The following is a 20,217-nucleotide window of genomic DNA, read 5'->3' on the forward strand; positions in this document are numbered from 1 at the left end:
TTCTAAAGTTTATTAGGAAAGGCAAAACACCCAGAATATCTAACACAATACTGAAGAAAAACAAAGTCAGTATAATGAAACTATCTGTCTTTAAGACTTACTATCAGGTTATATAAGCAAAACAGTGTGATGTTTTTGAAAAAATAGACATATATGAAATAGAATGGAAGACACAGAAATAGATCTACTCAAATAGAGTCAAGTAATTTTTGACAAAGAAGCAAAGGCAGTTCAATGAATAGTGAATAGTCCTTTCAAGAAATGGTTCTGTAACAACTTGACACCCATAGGGCAAAAAAGGAATCTAGAATCCAACAACTTTCATAAAAGATTAACTCAAATTTATTCATTATGTAGGTATAAAACATGAAAATATGATACTTCTAGACATTACATAGGAGAAAATCTAGGTGGTCTTGTGCCTAACAATGATTTTTTTTAAATATAATACCAAAAGCACAATCCATGAAAGAAAAAAAAGTTGAACTTCATTAAAATTAAGAAAATGTCTATTCTGTAAAAAGCACTATTAAAAGAGTGAAAGTACAAGCCACAGACTGGCAGAATGTACTTGCAAACACATTTATGATAAACAACTTGAATTCATATGCCAAGCATTCTTAAAACTCAACAATAAGAAAACAAACAACCCAGTTAAAAAAGTGTGCAAAAGATCTGACCAAAAAATATTTACATGGCAGATAAGCAATGAAAACATGCTTGTGATAATTTGTCATTAAGGGAATTGCTAATTTAAATAAGAGTGAGATAATGATATAAACCTATTGTAATGCTAAGATCTCAAACCCTGACCACATGAAATGCTGGTGATGATGTGGAGCAATAGGACCTCTCATTCATTGCTGGTGGGAATGCAAAATCATACATCTACTTTAGAAAACATTTGGCAGTTTCTACAAATCTAAACATAATTATCCCATCCAATCCAGCAATTGTACTTCTAGGTAATTATTCAAAAGGGTTGAAACTTACATCCACACAAATGTTTATGGCATCTTATTCACAATTGTCAAAACTTGGAGCAACCAAGATATCGTTCAGTAAGTGAATAGGTAAGCAATTAGTTGTAGATTCTTACAACAGAATATTATTTAGTGATTTAAAAAAAAGAGAGAGATCGAGCCATGAAAATACTTGGAGAGAACTTAAATGCATATTGCTAAGTTAAAGAAGCCACTCTAAAAGGGCCACATAGTGTATGATTCCTACTGTGGAATACAATTAAGTAAAAAATCTCTCTGAGGACAGGATGAACTCTGTCTGGCTAACAGGGACCTAAAGACAATAGCATCAAGTGGCCATAATGGGACCAAATCCAGTCACATACACTGTTTCTGGAAAGACCATGGAATTCACCATTAAGCTTTTGACTCTGCTAAGTACCTGATTTTACAAAAGTCCCTTACAGCCACCTGGACCTAGTCAATGAAACTTTGACCTGCACCAACCAATCAGGACTTAGCTGGCTTGCATCCCTCATTTGCAAAAGCAGACCTGAGTGGGGACCTTGGTGGGAACTGGCAACCTGGGTGGGAACTTTTTCTATAAAGGCAGCCCCTTTTTTGTTCTTTCAGAGCTGACTTTCAGTTTGCTGCTGCTGGCTACAGTGTCCCAAGTTTGCAAACTGTATGAGCAATAAAGCCTTCCTAACTGAATTCCTGTATTCCAGAGACCTTTGTTGACACTACTAGATGACATTTTTTAAAAGGAAAGATTATCAATACAGTAAAATAATCACTGCTTACCAAGGGCTCAGTGTGAAATGGGAAAGAAAGTATAGGTGGAAGATAAGGGAATTCTAGGGCATTGAAATGATTTTGTATGATACTATAAAGTGGATACAGGACGTTATGCGTTTCTCAAATTCACAGTACTGTACAACACAAAAAGTAAACCCTAATGTAAACTATTGTATTAGTTAAATTTACCACACCAATTAAACATGTTAACATTAGGGGAAACTGTTGCTGAGGGAGAAGGGGTCTGTAAGAACTCTGCACTTTCTGCTCAATTATTTTGTAAATCCAAAGATACTGTAAACAGGAGACTTAGCTTTTCTTAAATTAGGTGATAAATGAAAACCCTGTTATCTTCTGTATAGAGGAGACAAACCCAAATGAGAAAGATTTGGACAGTTGAAAATAAAAGAGTGGGAAAAGAATATCATCAGAGTATGATATAGTAGCTGATGGCTACACATTATGTAGTCTGGGTTCTTCACCTCACTTACTTCTCTATAGATGCTTGTTTACTTCTGATGGTCTAGTTTATGTATCTATCTATCTATCTATCTATCTATCTATCCATCTATGTCATTCTCTACACCTTCACATGGTACAAAGTGTTTCATAAACCATTTATTGACAAAAGATTTGATTGATGATTTGACGAACACAGGTCTTCCCAGAGTATATCACTTACTCTCTTTGTACCAAGGGAGTCTACACAATCTAGTGCACAGATCAGAGATATCAGCAATGTTGTCCAGGACAGAGCCAGCTGCAATCTTCTGAACCACGCAATCCTCATCAAAAGTTATCACAGACCTGTGGTAGACAATATGGAGCATGTGAGAGCGATGCCTGAACTTCCTAGGCAAGACAGCCTCTCTGGAGATTGGATGTCCTATACTCAAGGTGGGAGCAGGTCCAAACGAGAGGTGATCTAACCTCATGGAGGGGTCTATTTTACCCAAGTTATAAAATCTACAATGTGATCCCAGGGTAAGCTAGATACAGTCTGGAACATCAAGATGACTAGGTACCCAAGGCTAGCATAGTCTGGTCCATGCACATTCCTGAATACTTTTCTGCAGAAACAGGTGTCATCTGTAAGGTGCAGTGGGAGTCAAACTAACATGCCCCTGATTTTCCCATAATCAATCCTGCTGAGGCATATGAGATACACTCTTGTCTCACATCTAGTTGTTTCAGGTTTAATTCATAACTTTTATATCATTCTCATGTGCAGAGGAACATACCAAAATTTCTCTTACTATAATGATCTGTATAAATTTGAGTTACATGATGAAGAGACCTTGTAGTATCTACAAAAATATACAAATTTATCATAAGACTACATGCTTGGTCATACCTTGCATGAATTTTAAATGTATTCCATTTTTTCTTGCAATGCAGGAGGTTGTATCATTTTATATAAGATTATTAAATGATTAAAAGAGAATTATAAATTGACTTTTTCTTTTAATTATAGTCTTCCTCTGGTCTGTTTGTTTCCATGCTCACCATATTTGCTACTGGTTAGAATTCTATTACATTATAAACATCTTTGAATGTCAATTATGCCAAGGAAAAATGTTTAGTGTGGTGTAATAAATATGACATTTAGGCAACAATTATACTAATTACTTTTTCTAATATAAAACTCATATCACATTCTAATTATAGACTGATGATGTATCATTCACTTTACCAATGTTTTTTACATATTCATAGAAAATATTACCATAGTAGGGAGTATAATTCTATAAATTATTAACACTATTCCAGCTAAATGTAAAATTATCATCTCCTTAGGATATAAACTCCTTGAAATCAAGATAGTGTCAGTTTTGTATCCCTACCTGGAAACATTTCCTGTCATTGGCTCTTGATTAAATGTTGATTTCTTTCTGCCACCACTCTCCTATCACTCTTCGTGCCCAGGAACTCTTGTTTGCACAGACTCTTTCCATCATTTATGAAAAAGGGATTGGGAACTTACCTTGCCATGATCCAAATTTTTCTGAACAAATAAAACTCTTCAAATCTTCATCCACTACTACCAAAACCCAGCAATTTTGAAGAATTTTGTAAAAACAAGTATTGTGATGTGTTTTAACCATGTCTGAGCATGAGAAACATAAACTACAAATTTATTTTTCCAAGCCAGCACAATGTTGATATATTGTTGATATGGCCATTTTATCAAGTTCATAGTGTTTTTAAAATTTTTTAAGTTGACTTTGGTCTCCTCCAGGAGAATTTAATGATGTCTTCATCTTCAGATCTCATATAGTTATTTTTAATTTAAACCTTGGATAGTTTAAATATTTTGTTTTTTACAAAATTGGAGTATTTTTTATAAAATTCTCCTTTTGTTAGTTTATCCAAATATCGTTTAAGTTGTACCCATTTTTCCAAATAATTCTATTTTCTTCTAATTTTAGAGCTGATTACCTTGTGCTTTCCAAATAAATTACAATTTCACATACAAAAGGTCATTGTGCCCTCTCTTTACAAAGATTTTACCACCTATATCCTTCTCATGTCTGACTAATATAATGCTCAATAATAGCAGGGATAACTATTACAGGGAGACAGCACAATTTACTAGTCCTGGGGCCAAAAAGTCCTGGGGCCTAGTGCTGTCACTTGCTTATGCTCTATATGGCATGAGAGTTTTTATGAAGTATCTAAAATGCCTCTGTTTCCTCATCTGAAATAAATGGTAACAAAATATGTATCCCATATAATTGTTTTAGATTTCTCATTGAATACATAAAATTCATTTATTTATGCATTTCTCCTTGAACACTTTTATTTTAAAATAAAACTGTTTAAATTGTCATATTTTAGTAAATCTAGTATTCATTCATCCTTTTACTCTATTACTGGTTGTCAGATCAATAGATTTTGGAGGAGATGGGAAGGATGAAGATTGTCTTTATTTTCTCAATAATTTTCTGAGGGTTTATGTTCAATACAGAAATAAGTTGCTATTAACTGCGAAGTAAATTGGATATGTTCGTATATTTTCAGGTGGCACATTGACTAGGCATGGTAATGAATTCAAGCAATGAATTATTATTTTTTGAGTTCATTAAATATCCAGATTTTGAACTTTATCAAAGATTGTTTTATAGAATGTGAGAATAAAAATGCTTTGAATTTTTATTTTCACTGTTGACTTTTTTCACTCTCTTAATTAATATCTATGTATCTCTCATGTTTATTAATTCCCTAGGGACTTTGAGTTTTATTAGCAGCCATTCAGTATTTGAGCTTCTGTTTCAGCAGGTAGTATTCCATTTGACCTGGGGAAAGTCTGCTTCCACCTGAGACCCACATCCCCCAGGCTCCTCTCTGGAAGCCAACCCACTCCAGACTCCAGGGGCTCTGTCTCCAGCACCTGTGGACACCTAATGAAAACTGTCTTTCCTTGATACATTGGACAACAGCTTTGCTCCATCACTGGGTTTGCATATTATATCAGTTGGTTTCTTCTAGTAATCAATGAAGACATTAGAAATAGTGTTTTTTCATCATTATTGCAGAAAGTGAATACATTTTGAGAAACTGCATGTTCTTTCATCAAGGTATTACTCTTATCCTACTTCTCAGATTTTTACTCATTTAGAAAACAGAATGAGTTTCCTCACCTGTCATGAGGTTTATGTAACCAATTATTTCAACCTCTTTGTGAGAAAAAAACATCAAGACAGATGTTTGATAAAAGTGATTTGATGAGTCCCTTGGTTTTATGCGTTATGAGCTTTATCAATGAAACAAGCAAACCAAATAATTTACCCCAGACAGTTTGCTTCATTTTTTTTATCATTTTAATCAGTTTTGAAGATGTCTACTTTGAGCCTGAGACTGGAAAGTAAGCATCTCTGCTGCAGAATTTGGGGATTTTGTCCTTCAGCACTGATCTCTGTCCCCTAATATAAGCAGAACAAGGGCAGGCTCTTCAGGAGTAAGGACCACTCAGAGAGGACTGCACTGATAGGTGAAGGAGACTCATGTAGATCAGATTTATATTTTCTCAAAGCTGGTGAGCAGCAAACGCTAGCTTGTTTACTGTCACTTTACAGTTGGGGAAATTGAAACTCAAATTTATCTGTAGGTCCCCCAATTTAGGACAGCTTGACTATGTCAGAACATAACTAGGACTCAGGTCTCCTTCAATCCCATTACATGTTAGACCACGGGGTATTCTTAGTTTTAACTTTATGAATTTGATTTACTAATCTTTTGAGTGAAATATTGAGGCATATGGAGGAGGTGGATTTGGACTTAGGGTATGCCTATGTAGTCAAATTTCATCCTTGGTCAGTGTAGCCAGAAGGGAGAAAATGACCGAAGGTGAACAGGCATGTCCAGGGTCTTTGTTCTGCCCATGCCATTTACCAGGAACACCCTGGCTAAGCTTTGCCTTTTCAGAGGTCATTGTAAATTTGAACAAATTGGGTAGGAGTATAATATCCTGAAATTACTCTATAGCATAGAGTTACCCCACAAAACCAGTACATCCTTGCTATTTTGACCTTATGCAGTCTTGGAGAAGACATCGAACTGAAGTGAGAACCCTTTTACTCTCTCACTCTGTGTGTCCTCATGTCTATGGGGAAGTCTCTCCTCAACCCTAACACTCTTCTGTCATCAGGGAGAGGGAGTATCCAGGTGCATTTATCCAAGGTGCGGGACAGGATTGTAAATTCGTTTTTGTTCCTGACATGGAGAGAATTCCACAAGGCTGTCTATTTATTCATCAGATGATGTATGGATTTGAAATGCACAGACTCATAAAAAAAGAAACTGTATAAATATTTATTTTTTTTTTTGAGGAAGATTAGCTCTGAGCTAACATCTTCTGCCAATCCTCCTCTTTTTGCTGAGGAAGCCCGGCCCTGAGCTAACATCCATGCCCGTCTGCCTCTACTTTATATGCGGGATGCCTACCACAGCATGGGGTGGCAAGCGGTGCCATATCCACACCCGGGATCCAAACGGGGGAACCCTGGGCAACCAAGAAGTGGAACATGCGAACTTAACTGCTGTGCCACCCGGACAGCCCCTATAAATATTTAATAAATATGCTTATCTGTTAAAAACAATGCTTCTAAAATTCAGAAATTATGTATAACAATTGAGGATGTATGTAGGTGTTTGCAAAGGAATTGTGCATTTTTTAAGTGTTAATTTCTATCCATTTGTTAAACAAATGTATCAACAAATATGCCTAATATTTTGAATAAGTATATGTATACATGTGTATTTATATATCATGATAATGCATTTATTGTTATACATCTATAAAATGATCTTCTATGCTCTTAATTCTAAATTGTCTGCAGTTAAAAAATATTGATTTAATAAGTTTTTAATAAAAAACAAAGGGTAACTATATATAAATCATATATTTTTCCTTTCAGAAGTATGGAAATGTGACTATTAGAGATAAGGAATTAGGATACTTATTTTCTCATCCTCTGGACAATAGATTATGAGGAATCTGCCATGTGGCAGTTGTGTAGAATTTTACATCTACTGCAAGAAATTTAACTTGGAGAATATATATCCCACTGCTGATTCAGCCTGAAAGGGTTGTGTGTTTGTGAGTGTGTGAGTGTTTTTTTTCATTTTGCTTTAAGGAGAATCTACAAGTCTTGGCTGTGTAGTTGTGACTTTTTTAATAAAATCTAATAAATGAGCGCTTTATTACTTGTTTCACTAAATTCTATTAACAATAAAAAGAGAACACAAAAATTCAGTCTTAAATTACTATGCATTGTTACATTATAATACATAACAAAATATGCAGAAATTAATAATAAAATAATATAACACACACCTGATTCTCCAGTAACTTCTTTTGTTAAATCTTAATATATTCTTGGATTCTTAGGTTTTAATATATGGGGTATCTTATCGGATCCATAATGCCAAAGAGGACAGTTTTGCCCCTTCCCACTGAATTTTATAAGTAATTTAAAAGGTGGAGTGCAATTCATAATGCACAAAAATATTCCATTTGCTTCCTTACATGGATATACACAATATTAAAAGAAATATTTCAAATCTGGAAAGTAGGAGTATACCAAATGATTAATAACCAGTGTTTAATATTATCACATTAATATTTTTCTGGTTGCTCTAAGATTTAAATATTAAAATATTTCAGATATAGTTGACACAATTTTTATTTCACTTTATTCTCTTTTCTTCCCTCCTCCATACCATTTTGATTAATGGGTACTCTGTATAAATTGTTTAACAGATTTGTACAATTTTTATATGTGTGTCTATCCATAAATAATATACTATACTCTTCTGAATGTTTAAACTGATATGATTGGAAACACTTTCTATGTAATAGCTTGCAGCTTGCTTTTGCTATTCAAAAATATGTTACGATCTCCTTTATTGATGTATGTAGAGCTATTCCATTTGATTTTATTGCTACAGAGTGTTCCATTCTGGTGTAAAACAAGGTATATTATCAAGTATGCCAGTAATTGGAATTTAGAGTTTAAACGTGATAGAACAGACATTCTTAAATATGTCACGTAAAACATTAAGTACATATTTGTTACAAATAGCATTGGCACTTGAAACTTACACATCTTAATTGTATTAAATATTGCCAAACGACACTCCAAAGTACATAGACTGCTTACACAAAAAACAGCAGTAAAGGAGAGTTTCATCCCTTCACATCTTTATTAAGCCTTTACTGGTAAGATTTATATGCATTATATTTTCTAGAGCAATGAAAGAAACAAGAGCACCTTATTCAGGTTTTAATGTGCATTTTCATAACGAGTACTTTTGGACATATTTTTGAAGTAGTAATTGATCATTAATTTTTCTGTTTGTGAACTGCTTGTTCAGACATTTTGCCTATATTTTTCTTTTATGTTAACCTGCTCTCATAGATACTTTTTTTTAAATCAGGGAACTGATATTACTCCTTTCTCATTTACCTTGCAAATATTTATTGCTCATTATTTGACATTGTGTGAGGGCACTATTGTTTTTAAATTTTTGTTTTAATGAGACAATGAAGTGTTTCATACTGACTATATTATTTATAGCCTATGGAAAGAAGACTATCTTCAAAATTTGTCATAAAAAGGGGGTCCTATGTTTCTTATAAATAAGGGTAAGATTCATTCATATTTGCCTACTCTCAAAGGATAGCACTTATTTATGTGTTTTATTTATCACGAATGTAATGAGATAATCAAACAATACTGATTAAAATGGATAATCACTAAGCTTATTTTAAATTGACTTCAAAGTTGGCTGATATTTGAAAACATAAAATTGTGAGTTACAACACTTTGGAGTCATGTAGAGAGAATCTAACACAGAAATGACTTTGATGCAAGCATATATGTTTTAAACATGCAGACAACATCACTGAGCAAAAGTAAAGATATGATAATCATCAATTAATATATAGAAAAAATCTCATTTTCATCAAGGTTTGTTGGTCGAAATTATTACCCATTAAAGACAATTAGTAGAATGCAGAGGTGAGCAACACTGATCCTGGAGATGGACAACCTTGATTTGAGTGCTGGCTCAGGATCTGGCTTTTTGAGAGGTCTTGGGCAAGTTAATTGACATTATTTTTTCTTAATTTCTTATTTTGTAGAATAAAAATAATAGTAACACATTTTAATCCTTTGTGCCATTGTGAATATTAATTGAGTTAATATTTACTGTGCGTATGACAGAATCTGTCACAGAGAATGTGCTACACAAGGATTGTTGTGTTTTTATTGTACTATTGTCATTTCTTGTGCATTCACACAAAGCAAACTTCCTCTTTTCCAAATCAGAACTATTTATAATGGGTTTAAAAATTGTATTCCATATTCTTTCTATGACAATAAATCCCCATTATAAAGTCACTTACCAACAAAGTTATTAGACAAAAAGCTAAAGAGAGTTGACTCTGCACAGGACCCGTAACCGTTTTGATTCCAAACTTTTATATTAAAAATTTACCCAGCAACTTGAATAGAAGGTAAATTGTTGGATTCATCTCACAAATTCTTATTTATTAGATTTTCATTGGGACCTTAAAATTTATAACAAGCACCTATTTGATGAAAAAATCTTGATCTCACATTTTGAGTACTGCATAGTAAATATACAGTACTAATAAAAAGCTTTGGAAATTACTTACTTAACTATTAAAGTCTTAAGACATACATCTCTTAGAATGTGCCCATGTGAAAAATTCATCTTCCACCACTCCATTTGCTTAAGCAGTGTAGAAAATATCTAACCGATTACTTTATTTAGGGGAATAGTATTTTTATAACATTGTGTTAATACAATATTGTGTTCATTTTTTGTCTCATCTTTAATCACTGTGTGTTTTTCCTTTGACAATCAGGACATAGCTTTCCCTGCTCAATGGATAATCTTACTCAAGTGACAGAATTCCTGCCTATGAGGTTTTCTGATATCTGGGAGTTTCAGATACTACTTGCTGGACTGTTTCTCCTGCTTTATCTGGCAGCACAGTTGGGGAACCTTCTCATCGACATGATCATTACTCTTGATCAGTATCTTCACACACCCATGTACTTCTTCCTAAAGAACCTCTCCTTTTTGGATTTGTTTTACATCTCAGTCACTGTACCTAAGTCAATACACAACTCCATGACTCACAGCAACTCCATCTCTTATCTTGGCTATATGGCTCAAGTCTATTTTTTCTTTTCTTTTGCATCTGCTGAACTGGCCTTTCTCACAGTTATGTACTATGACCTGCTATGTTGCCATTTGCCACCCCCTCAAATATGGAGCCATTATGACATCAGGAGCATGCCACCAGATGGCACTCATTACCTGGCTAAGTTGCTTTTCTTATGCAGCAGTCCACCCTGGCAACATGTTTTGGGAGCCCCTTTCAGATCCAACACAAGGCACCAGTTCTTCTGTGACATCCCTCATGTGTGGGCCCTGATTTCCTGTGAAGTTTTCTTTGTTGAGTTTGTGACCCTGGCTCTGAGCTCCAGCTTGGTGTTGATATGCTTGTTCTTATAATCGTCTCCTATATCCAGATCTTCTCAACAGTACTCAGAATCCCATCAGGAGAGAGTTGAGTGAAAGCCTTCGCCACCTGCTCCCCACAGCTGACGGTCTTCATATCCTTCATCACCACAGGGCTCTTTGCTGCCTTAGAGCCAGTTGTTAAAAGTTTTTCCACTCAAGATTTGATTATTGCTGTGGCATATACAGTTTTGCCTCCCTTCCTGAACCCCATCATATACAGTCTTATAATCAAGGAGATCAAAGCATCTGTCTGGAGACTTCTTGGGAAGATAAATCTTCTGCAAAAGTACATCACCTGGTCTCTGCTAATGGAAGATCCTGTAACAAAAGGTGAGGAGACCATAAATACTTTATGAGAAAAAAATGATATTGGAAAAAACTGCTGAATGGCGGAATTAAAATTTTCCAGCCCTATATTTAGAAAGAAATGCAAATGGTCCTTCAAAAAATAAAAATCTATTTGTATGATATCAAATATTCTAAAATTGTGTAACTACGACCTTCTATGGTGATCCATTCCTTCTCATCCCATTTATCTTCCTACTCATGTAAATACCATATATTGAACCTGTAGCCCTATCTTAAAGTCACCATGTATTTGTTGGAAGGGGACAGATGCACACACACATCTGTTTTTGGTACCTGATTTACCTACTCATCAAAAGAGAACATAAAACAAGCAAAGTGGTTTCAGAGGACAGAAGTTAATGTTGTTGTGGCTTTTGCCCAATATTTTAAGAATATTTTTTCAGTCTTATCTAATCCTATAAATCTTTCAGGAAATTGAGACAAATTTCATCAATACTCTTTTTTGGCATCTATTTAAGTTGCCACGTTTGGGGCCAGCTCCCTGGCCGAGTGGTTAAGTTTGTGCGCTCTGCTGTGGTGGCCCAGGGTTCAGATCCTGGGCGCGGACATGGCACCACTCATCAGGCCACGTTGAGGCAGCATCTCACATCCCACAACTAGAAGGACCTGCAACTAAGATATACAACTGTGTACGGGGGGGTTTGGGGAGATAAAGCAGAAAAAAAAAAAAGATTGGCAACAGTTGTTAGCCCAGGTGCCAAATTTTAAAAAACAAACAAAAAAATAAATTGCCACATTTCACTTTTGAAATGCTGTAATAATAATAATAAAAACAAATATGACTATATTATTTGCTCTACATCAGACATTGGTCTAAATACTTTAGATATCTATGCTTATAGTAATTCAACGCTTTCAATAACACAATTCTGTTGGTTCTATTTATTTCACTCGGGTTACACAGATGAGAAAACTGAGTTAGAAGTCAAGGACTTGCCCAAGTTCACACAGCCAAAATTGTCTGAATCAGTAATTGATTCCAGGGAGTTTTATTAGAGAATATAGCATATTTGCCACAATTCTATACAATCTTAATATCTGTAATAAATAAAAAATAATGTTCTAATATTAATTGATATTTCTGTTATACATGTACTTTTTATTTTTGTCTGTGTCATAAGAGTCTAGATTCTTGTTGCTAGTATCATATTTAGAATAATTATACCTACTATGTACGGAAGGGTATCAAAGGGTGTCATTGTTGGTGCTATTGTTAACTCAATTTTCATAAAATGTGTTTCAGATTCAAAAGATAATTTTTGAAGTTCTATGTCTTATTCTTCAAAATGAAATAATTATCTCTATTTGATAGACGAAAATTAGGCTTGGAAGCTACGTTTGAAATTTTAATGAAATTTTCATGTCCTTTATGATAGTTGGTTTATTCATTTTTTATAAAGTTTTAAATTTTGTAAATTGTTATTTTCATGGAAAGTGATCCATTTTATTTTGGGTTTCTAGATGTCTTAACATGTAAATTTATATCCATTATTCCACTACTAATTCTTCAAAATTCTATGTTCCTGAATAATTCATTGATTACAATTTCTAATTATTTGGCCATTTCATTTTACCTTCAAGGTAATGATATTTTGACAGTTCTTATGTATTTACTTTCTTATTAATCTATAGTACAATTCACTTTTTTGATGTACAGTTCTATGAGTTCAGACAAATGTATGGACTCATGTAACCATCTTCACAATCTAGACACAACATAATTGTACCTCACCCCAGATTCCCTCCTGATACCAATTTATATTCAATATATCCTCTAACTCCAGCCCGTGGCCAATTCTGATTTATCTTTCCTTACAATTTATCTTTCACATAATGTTATGTAAATTGAATTAAAAGGTATGTAGGTTTTGAGTCTGGCACTTTTCCTTAGCATAATGTTTTGGGGATAGAGTCATGTTAAATTTTATATCAACACTTTGTTCCTTATTATTGCTGAGAATTTTTCATTGAATGTATTACTACTATTTTTCTTTATCCACTCAGCAGTTTTCAGTTATTAGTATTTAGAAACATAGCTGATATAAACATTCATGTACAGGTTTTTAAGTAAATGTAAGTTTTCATTTCTTTCATGAAAAGGAGTAAAATCATTGAGACTTTTGTTAAGTGTATGTTAAATTTCCTAAGAAATTGACTAAATGCTTTCCAAACTGTAACAGTTTGTGTTCTGACCAGCAAAGTTTGTTAGTTGAGGGTCTGCATTCTTGCCAGCATTTCATATGAGTTATTAATTTCTTATTTTATTCATTTGAATATGTGTATTTTGGTAGCTCATTTAGTTGTAAGTTTATTTTCCTAATGACTAATTGTACAGTTCATCTTTTCCTTTTCAAAGTTTATTTGCTAGGTTTATGTGTGCTTTGTGAAATGTGTCTTCAAATATTTTGCTCATTTTTAATTGGAATATTGTTATTCCTGAGTTTTGACAGTTCTTCAAATCTTATGGACACAAGTTGTTTGTCAGATATATGATTTTCAAATATATATCCTTAGTCCATGGTTTGATTTCCACATACTGTTTTGCAGAGGAACCATTTTTAACTTTGATGAAATTCAATTTAGCAAAATTTTCTTATATGGATTATGCTTGTAAGGACATTTTTAAGACTGTACCAAACCAAAAGTCACAAAGATTCTATATTTTAAGCAGAATTATAGTGTTCGGCTTTACATTTAGGTTTATGATATAATTTGAGTTCATTTTTTAATCAGATATGACGTATGCCTCTAGGTTCCTTTTGTTGCCTGCATATGGCTGTCAAATGTTTAGCAACTCTTTCCAACGAATTACCTCTTGGCAAGTTGGTAAAAAATATACTAAACTTATCTGTGTGAGTCTATTTCTTGACTCTCGAGTCTGTTTCACTTATCTATCTTCTCGTCATTTTTCTACGTCAACACCTTATTTCTGTACTTTTGTAATAAGAATTGAAATTAGCTAGTGTGACTTCTCAATCTTCATTCTACTTTTTCAAACTTTAGAGTTTTTTGTCTTACTATATAAATTTTAAAATAATTTTGGATAGAATCAACACTTAGGATCAAGTCTACGGTCTACTGGACAGCCACATGCAAAAGAATGAAAGTAGGCCGTTACCTTACACCATGCACAAAAATCAACTCAAAATGGATTAAAGACTTGAATGTAAGAACCCAAAATGATGAAACTTCCAGAAGAAAACATAGGCAGTATACTCTTTGACATTGGTCTTAGTAGCATATTTACAAGTACCATGTCTGACTGGGCAAGGTAAACAATAGAAAAAATGGGACTACATCAAACTAAAATCTTCTGCACAGCAAAGGAAACCATCAACAAAATGGAAAGACGACCTAACAATTGGGAGACTATATTTGCAAACCATATATCTGATAATGTGTTAATATCCAAAATATACAAAGAACTAATATAGCTCAACCAAAAAATAAAACAATGACCCGATTAAAAAATGGGCAAAAGATCTGAACAGAGATTTCTCCACAGATGATATACCAATGGAAAACAAGCATATGAAAAGATGTTCAACATCATTAGCTATCAGGGAAATACAAATCAAAACTAAAATGAGATATCACCTCACTCCAGTCAGAATGACTATAACTAAAAAAATAGGAAACAACAAATGTTGGAGAGGAAGCAGAGAGAATGAAACCTTTATACACTGCTAGTGGGAGTGCAAACTGGTGCAGTCACTATGGAAAGCAGTACGGAGTATCCTCAGAAAATTAAGAATAGATCTACCATATGATCCAGCTATCCCACTGCTGGGTATTTATCCAAAGAACTTGATAACACAAAGGCATAAAGATACATGCAGCCCTATGTTCATCACAGCATTATATACAATAGCCAAGACATGGAAGTAACCTAGGTGCCCATCAAGGGATGAATGGATAAAGAAGATATGATATATGTACATAATGGAATACTACTCAGCCATGAGAAATAATGAATACGGCCTTTTGTGACAACATAGGATGGACCTTGAGGGTATTATGCTAAGTGAAATGTCAGTCTACTTATGATCTCACTCATAAGTAGAAGATAAAAACAACAACAAACACATAGCAACTGAGGTTGTATTGTTGATTACCATAGGGGAAGCGGGGAGGAGGGAAGGCAAAAGGGGTGTTTAGGCTCCCATGTGAGGTGATGGACTATAGTTAGTTTTTGGATGGTAAACATGATATAATCTACACAGAATTTGAAATATATTGTGATGTACATCTGAAAGCTATCTTATGTTACAATTCAATGTTCCTGCAATAAAAAATTTTAAAAAATCATTTTGGATATAATCAATTTTCAGGATCAAGTCTACAGTGTACAGCTGTTTTTGCAGTCATTATTTTCTGCTTTCTTTTCCATGAATTCATTAAAAATCTACCACACAGAAAATACAAAATAATTTAACCAATAAATCCTTCTCCCTATAGTCTACCTTTTAGAAAATGTTTCCTAAATGGAATTGTATGGTCATAGACTTTTGAGTTTGGCACTTTCCCTGAGAAAAATGGATTTGAGATTCATCCATGTTGAACTGCATATTAGCCCATGGAGTTGAAAGAGGCAATGATCTGTTATTCTAGTGTAATCTAGTAGTCACTGACATGTTAATTATATGCATATGAAGAAAATATAAAACTTAAATACTCTTTATGTACAACTACAACTTTGAGTAATTTATTTTAATTTAAAATATATAACAATTTCAACTTCATATAATAGTCAAAATAAGAATATAAAATGAAGAATACACAGGAATGCATCAAAAACAGAGACAAAAGAAGTTCAGTAAACAATACGTCATTTACTGCAAATTAATGTTTATTATAGATAATTGTAATGCACAATTTCATGGTTTTGAACATGAAAGTATATTGTTTTTGAAGTAAATTTGTTAGAAATTATTGGCAAAATAAAATCAAGTGGTTTAGGAATGAGAATTTAAAGAGTCTATCCCACACTCAGTATGGACACTAAGAACTGAGGGCACCTCTTACTGTTTTCATTAGCATGGTTTTGTTATTCTTCTGATTTCATTATTATGACTTTATTCTTCCAGGAGTCTCCTGTCCAGTCCAATGGTTTTATTATATTATAGAAATTTCCCCCTAAACCCATCAATTCTTCAATGGAAAACATAAACACAGTTTAAGTCTAAGATTCTTTCACTCCCTTTATTCAAAATCTTCATCTTGCTATTTCTACTACTCTGAGATTATTGTATGGTGATCTTTATCCTAATGAGGTCCCCATGCCACATTTGAAAGATTCACCTAAAGTCAAACAGAGTTCTCAACAAATCCTCACATTAACTAAGAAGATTCTGCCAAGTTTGGAAAGATGGAGTGCTCTCTTGCTGTCTTAAGCAATAAAAAAAGTTCTGTCTTATCGACTAGTTCCTTTGGTGATATTTGGGGAACCAGTTTTTGACAACAGTTACAGTAATTAGAAGAGCACAAACAGAAAATGAGGTCACCCAAGTCAGAACTTCCCACAGACAGCTGCAGCATATTGATGTGCCCTGGAGGAATCATGATCATGACACATGTAGAAGTGAAACATATGCTACAATATAAAAAATAATGAAATTCAAAATGAAACTGAGTTATAGTAATACTTTACATCAATTTGTATATAATAAAAGTATTAATTTAAAATTGAGTGCCTTAAGTCAATGATTCATTTTGAAATTTCTAGGCTAACCACAAAAAAGATACTCAATGATATAATGACAGAAAACTAAAAGCTAAAAAAGGAAATAATAAAACTACAACCATATTACTTAAAAAAAGACAATAAAACACACAGAACAAAAAAAGCACAAACAGAAAAGAAATAACAGAATGCTAGACAATACTGATACAACTATGTCAGATATTACAATACTTATAAATGAAATAAACACTCCAATTAAAATAAAAGGTTATTGGAATGTCAATATGATATTGTTGAATGCAAGATAGACTATTTACTTTTTTTTTATTTTTTTTTTTATTTTTTTATTAATGTTATGATAGATTACAACCTTGTGAGATTTCAGTTGTACATTTTTGTTAGTCATGTTGTGGGTACACCACTTCCCCCTCTGTACCCTCCCCCCACCCCCCCTTTTCCCTGGTAACCACCAATCAGATCTCCTTCTCAATATACTAATTTCCACCTATGAGTGGAGTCATATAGAGTTCGTCTTTCTCTGACTGACTTATTTCGCTTAACATAATACCCTCGAGGTCCATCCACATTGTTGTGAATGGGCCAATTTCGTCTTTTTTTATGGCTGAGTAGTATTCCATTGTGTATATATACCACATCTTCTTTATCCAATCATTAGTTTCTGGGCATGTAGGCTGGTTCCACGTCTTGGCTATTGTAAATAATGCTGCAATGAACATAGGGGTGCAACGGACTCTTGGGATATCTGATATCAGGTTCTTAGGATAGATACCCAGTAATGGGATGGCTGGGTCATAGGGTATTTCTATTTTTAACTTTTTGAGAAATCTCCATACTGTTTTCCATAGTGGCTGTACCAGTTTGCATTCCCACCAACAGTGTATGAGGGTTCCTCTTTCTCCACAACCCCTCCAACATTTGTCGTTCTTGGTTTTGGATGTTTTTGCCAATCTAACGGGGGTAAGGTGATATCTTAGTGTAGTTTTGATTTGCATTTCCCTGATGATTAGCGATGATGAACATCTTTTCATGTGTCTATTGGCCATATTCATATCTTCTTTTGAGAAATGTCTGTTCATGTCCTCTGCCCATTTTTTGATCGGGTTGTTTGTTTTTTTGTTGTTAAGCAGTGTGAGTTCTTTGTATATTATGGAGATTAACCCTTTGTCGGATAAGTGGCTTGTAAATATTTTTTCCCAATTAGTGAGCTGTTTTTTTGTTTCAATCCTGTTTTCCCTTGCCTTGAAGAAGCTCTTTAGTCTGATGAAGTCCCATTTGTTTATTCTTTCTATTGTTTCCCTCAACTGAGGAGTTACAGTGTCCGAAAAGATTCTTTTGAAACTGATGTCAAAGAGTGTACTGCCTATATTCTCTTCCAAAAGACTTATTGTCTCAGGCCTAATCTTTAGGTCTTTGATCCATTTTGAGTTTATTTTGGTGTGTGGAGAAAAAGAATGGTCAATTTTCAATCTTTTGCATGTGGCTGTCCAGTTTTCCCAGCACCATTTGTTGAAGAGACTTTCTTTTCTCCATTGTAGGCCCTCTGCTCCTTTGTCGAAGATTAGCTGTCCATAGATGTGTGGTTTTATCTCTGGGCTTTCAATTCTGTTCCATTGATCTGTGGACCTGTTTTTGTACCAGTACCATGCTGTTTTGATCACTGTAGCTTTGTAGTATGTTTCGAAATCGGGGATTGTGATTCCGCCGGCTTTGTTTTTCTTGCTCAGGATTGCTTTAGCAATTCGCGGTCTTTTGTTGCCCCATATGAATTTTAGGATTGTTTGTTCAATTTCTGTGAAGAATGTTCTTGGGATTCTGATTGGGATAGCATTGAATCTGTATATTGCTTTAGGTAGTATGGACATTTTAACTATGTTTATTCTTCCGATCCATGTGCAAGGGATGTCTTTCCATCTCTTTATGTCATCGCCTATTTCTTTCAAGAGAGTCTTGTAGTTTTCATTGTATAGATCCTTCACTTCCTTGGTTAAGTTTATCCCAAGGTATTTTATATGATAGACCCACAGCCAACATCATACTCAATGGACAAAAGCTGAAAGCCATCCCTCTGAGGACAGGAACAAGACAAGGGTGCCCACTTTCACCACTCCTATTCAACATAGTTCTGGAGGTGCTGGCCAGAGCAATTCGGCAGGAAAAAGAAATAAAAGGAATCCAAATAGGTAACGAAGAAGTAAAACTCTCGTTGTTTGCAGACGACATGATCTTATACATAGAAAACCCCAAAGAATCCACAGAAAAACTATTAGAAATAATCAACAACTACAGCAAAGTAGCAGGGTATAAAATTAACGTGCATAAATCAGTAGCATTTCTATACACTAACAATAAACTAACAGAAAAAGAACTCAAGAACTCTATCCCATTCACAATAGCAACGAAAAGAATAGACTATTTACTTTTTACAATAAACCCAATTTATGTATAAAACCAAAGTTGATGTGAAGGTAGAGAACTAAAAAATATATAGCAGGAAAGAAAATCTTTATTACTTTATCATCAGGTAAAGTATTGCTAGAAATAAAAAGTGTCATTTTAGATTGAGAAAGATTTAATTTAGTGTGAAGATAAAGAAATTGCCAATTCCTACTCAATTAATTGCATAATTCACAATATAAAATGGATGAAACTGACAAAACTAAAAGAAAAAAGTGAAATCCACAAACATATGTGGAGATATTTACATTCTTCTTTCAGTAACAAACTGAAACACCAAATAAAAACTTCATAAAGATTGTGATTAAACTACTCTTTTGAAAAGTTAATGTAATTAATATTTCTAGAACAGTGCACAGTGTATTTTTATCAGCTGCACATAGAACATTTAACAACTCAATGTTTAGCCAGAATAATATGCTAACACTCAGCAAATTCTAAAGCATTTAAACTATATACCTTCCTAATCACATAGAAACAAACCAAATATCCAAGACAGCGCATAACTAAAAATTTCCCAATAGTATAGAAACAAAATAGCACAATTCAAGAACAAGAACTGGATCATATGTGGGGGCAGGCCACATGACCAAGTGGTTAAATTTCCACATGCTCTGCTTCAGTGGGCTGGGGTTTGTGGGTTCAGATCCCAGGTGCAGACCTACTCCACTCATCAGCCATACTGTGGAGGCATTCCACATACAACATGGAGGAAGAATGGCATGGATGTTAGTTCAGGGCTAATCTTCCTCACACACACACAAAAAGAATTGGATAAAAAGAATAAGAAATAAAATTAATACAGTATTTTAAACAAAAATATAATGAAAATTAAACATATCCAAATTTATGATATGCTGCCAAAATAGT

General features: G+C 33.9%; 2 pseudogenes; one reads left to right on the forward strand and one right to left on the reverse strand.

The window, feature by feature from the left end:
• On the reverse strand, positions 10,172 to 11,106 carry LOC119645445 (olfactory receptor family 14 subfamily I member 5, pseudogene; annotated as a pseudogene).
• OR14I5P (olfactory receptor family 14 subfamily I member 5, pseudogene) lies at positions 10,176 to 11,243 on the forward strand (annotated as a pseudogene).
• The last annotated feature ends 8,974 nt before the right edge of the window (positions 11,244 to 20,217 follow it).

Source organism: Equus caballus, chromosome 29 (genome assembly GCF_041296265.1).
Source record: "Equus caballus isolate H_3958 breed thoroughbred chromosome 29, TB-T2T, whole genome shotgun sequence".
NCBI classification, from domain to species: domain Eukaryota; kingdom Metazoa; phylum Chordata; class Mammalia; order Perissodactyla; family Equidae; genus Equus; species Equus caballus.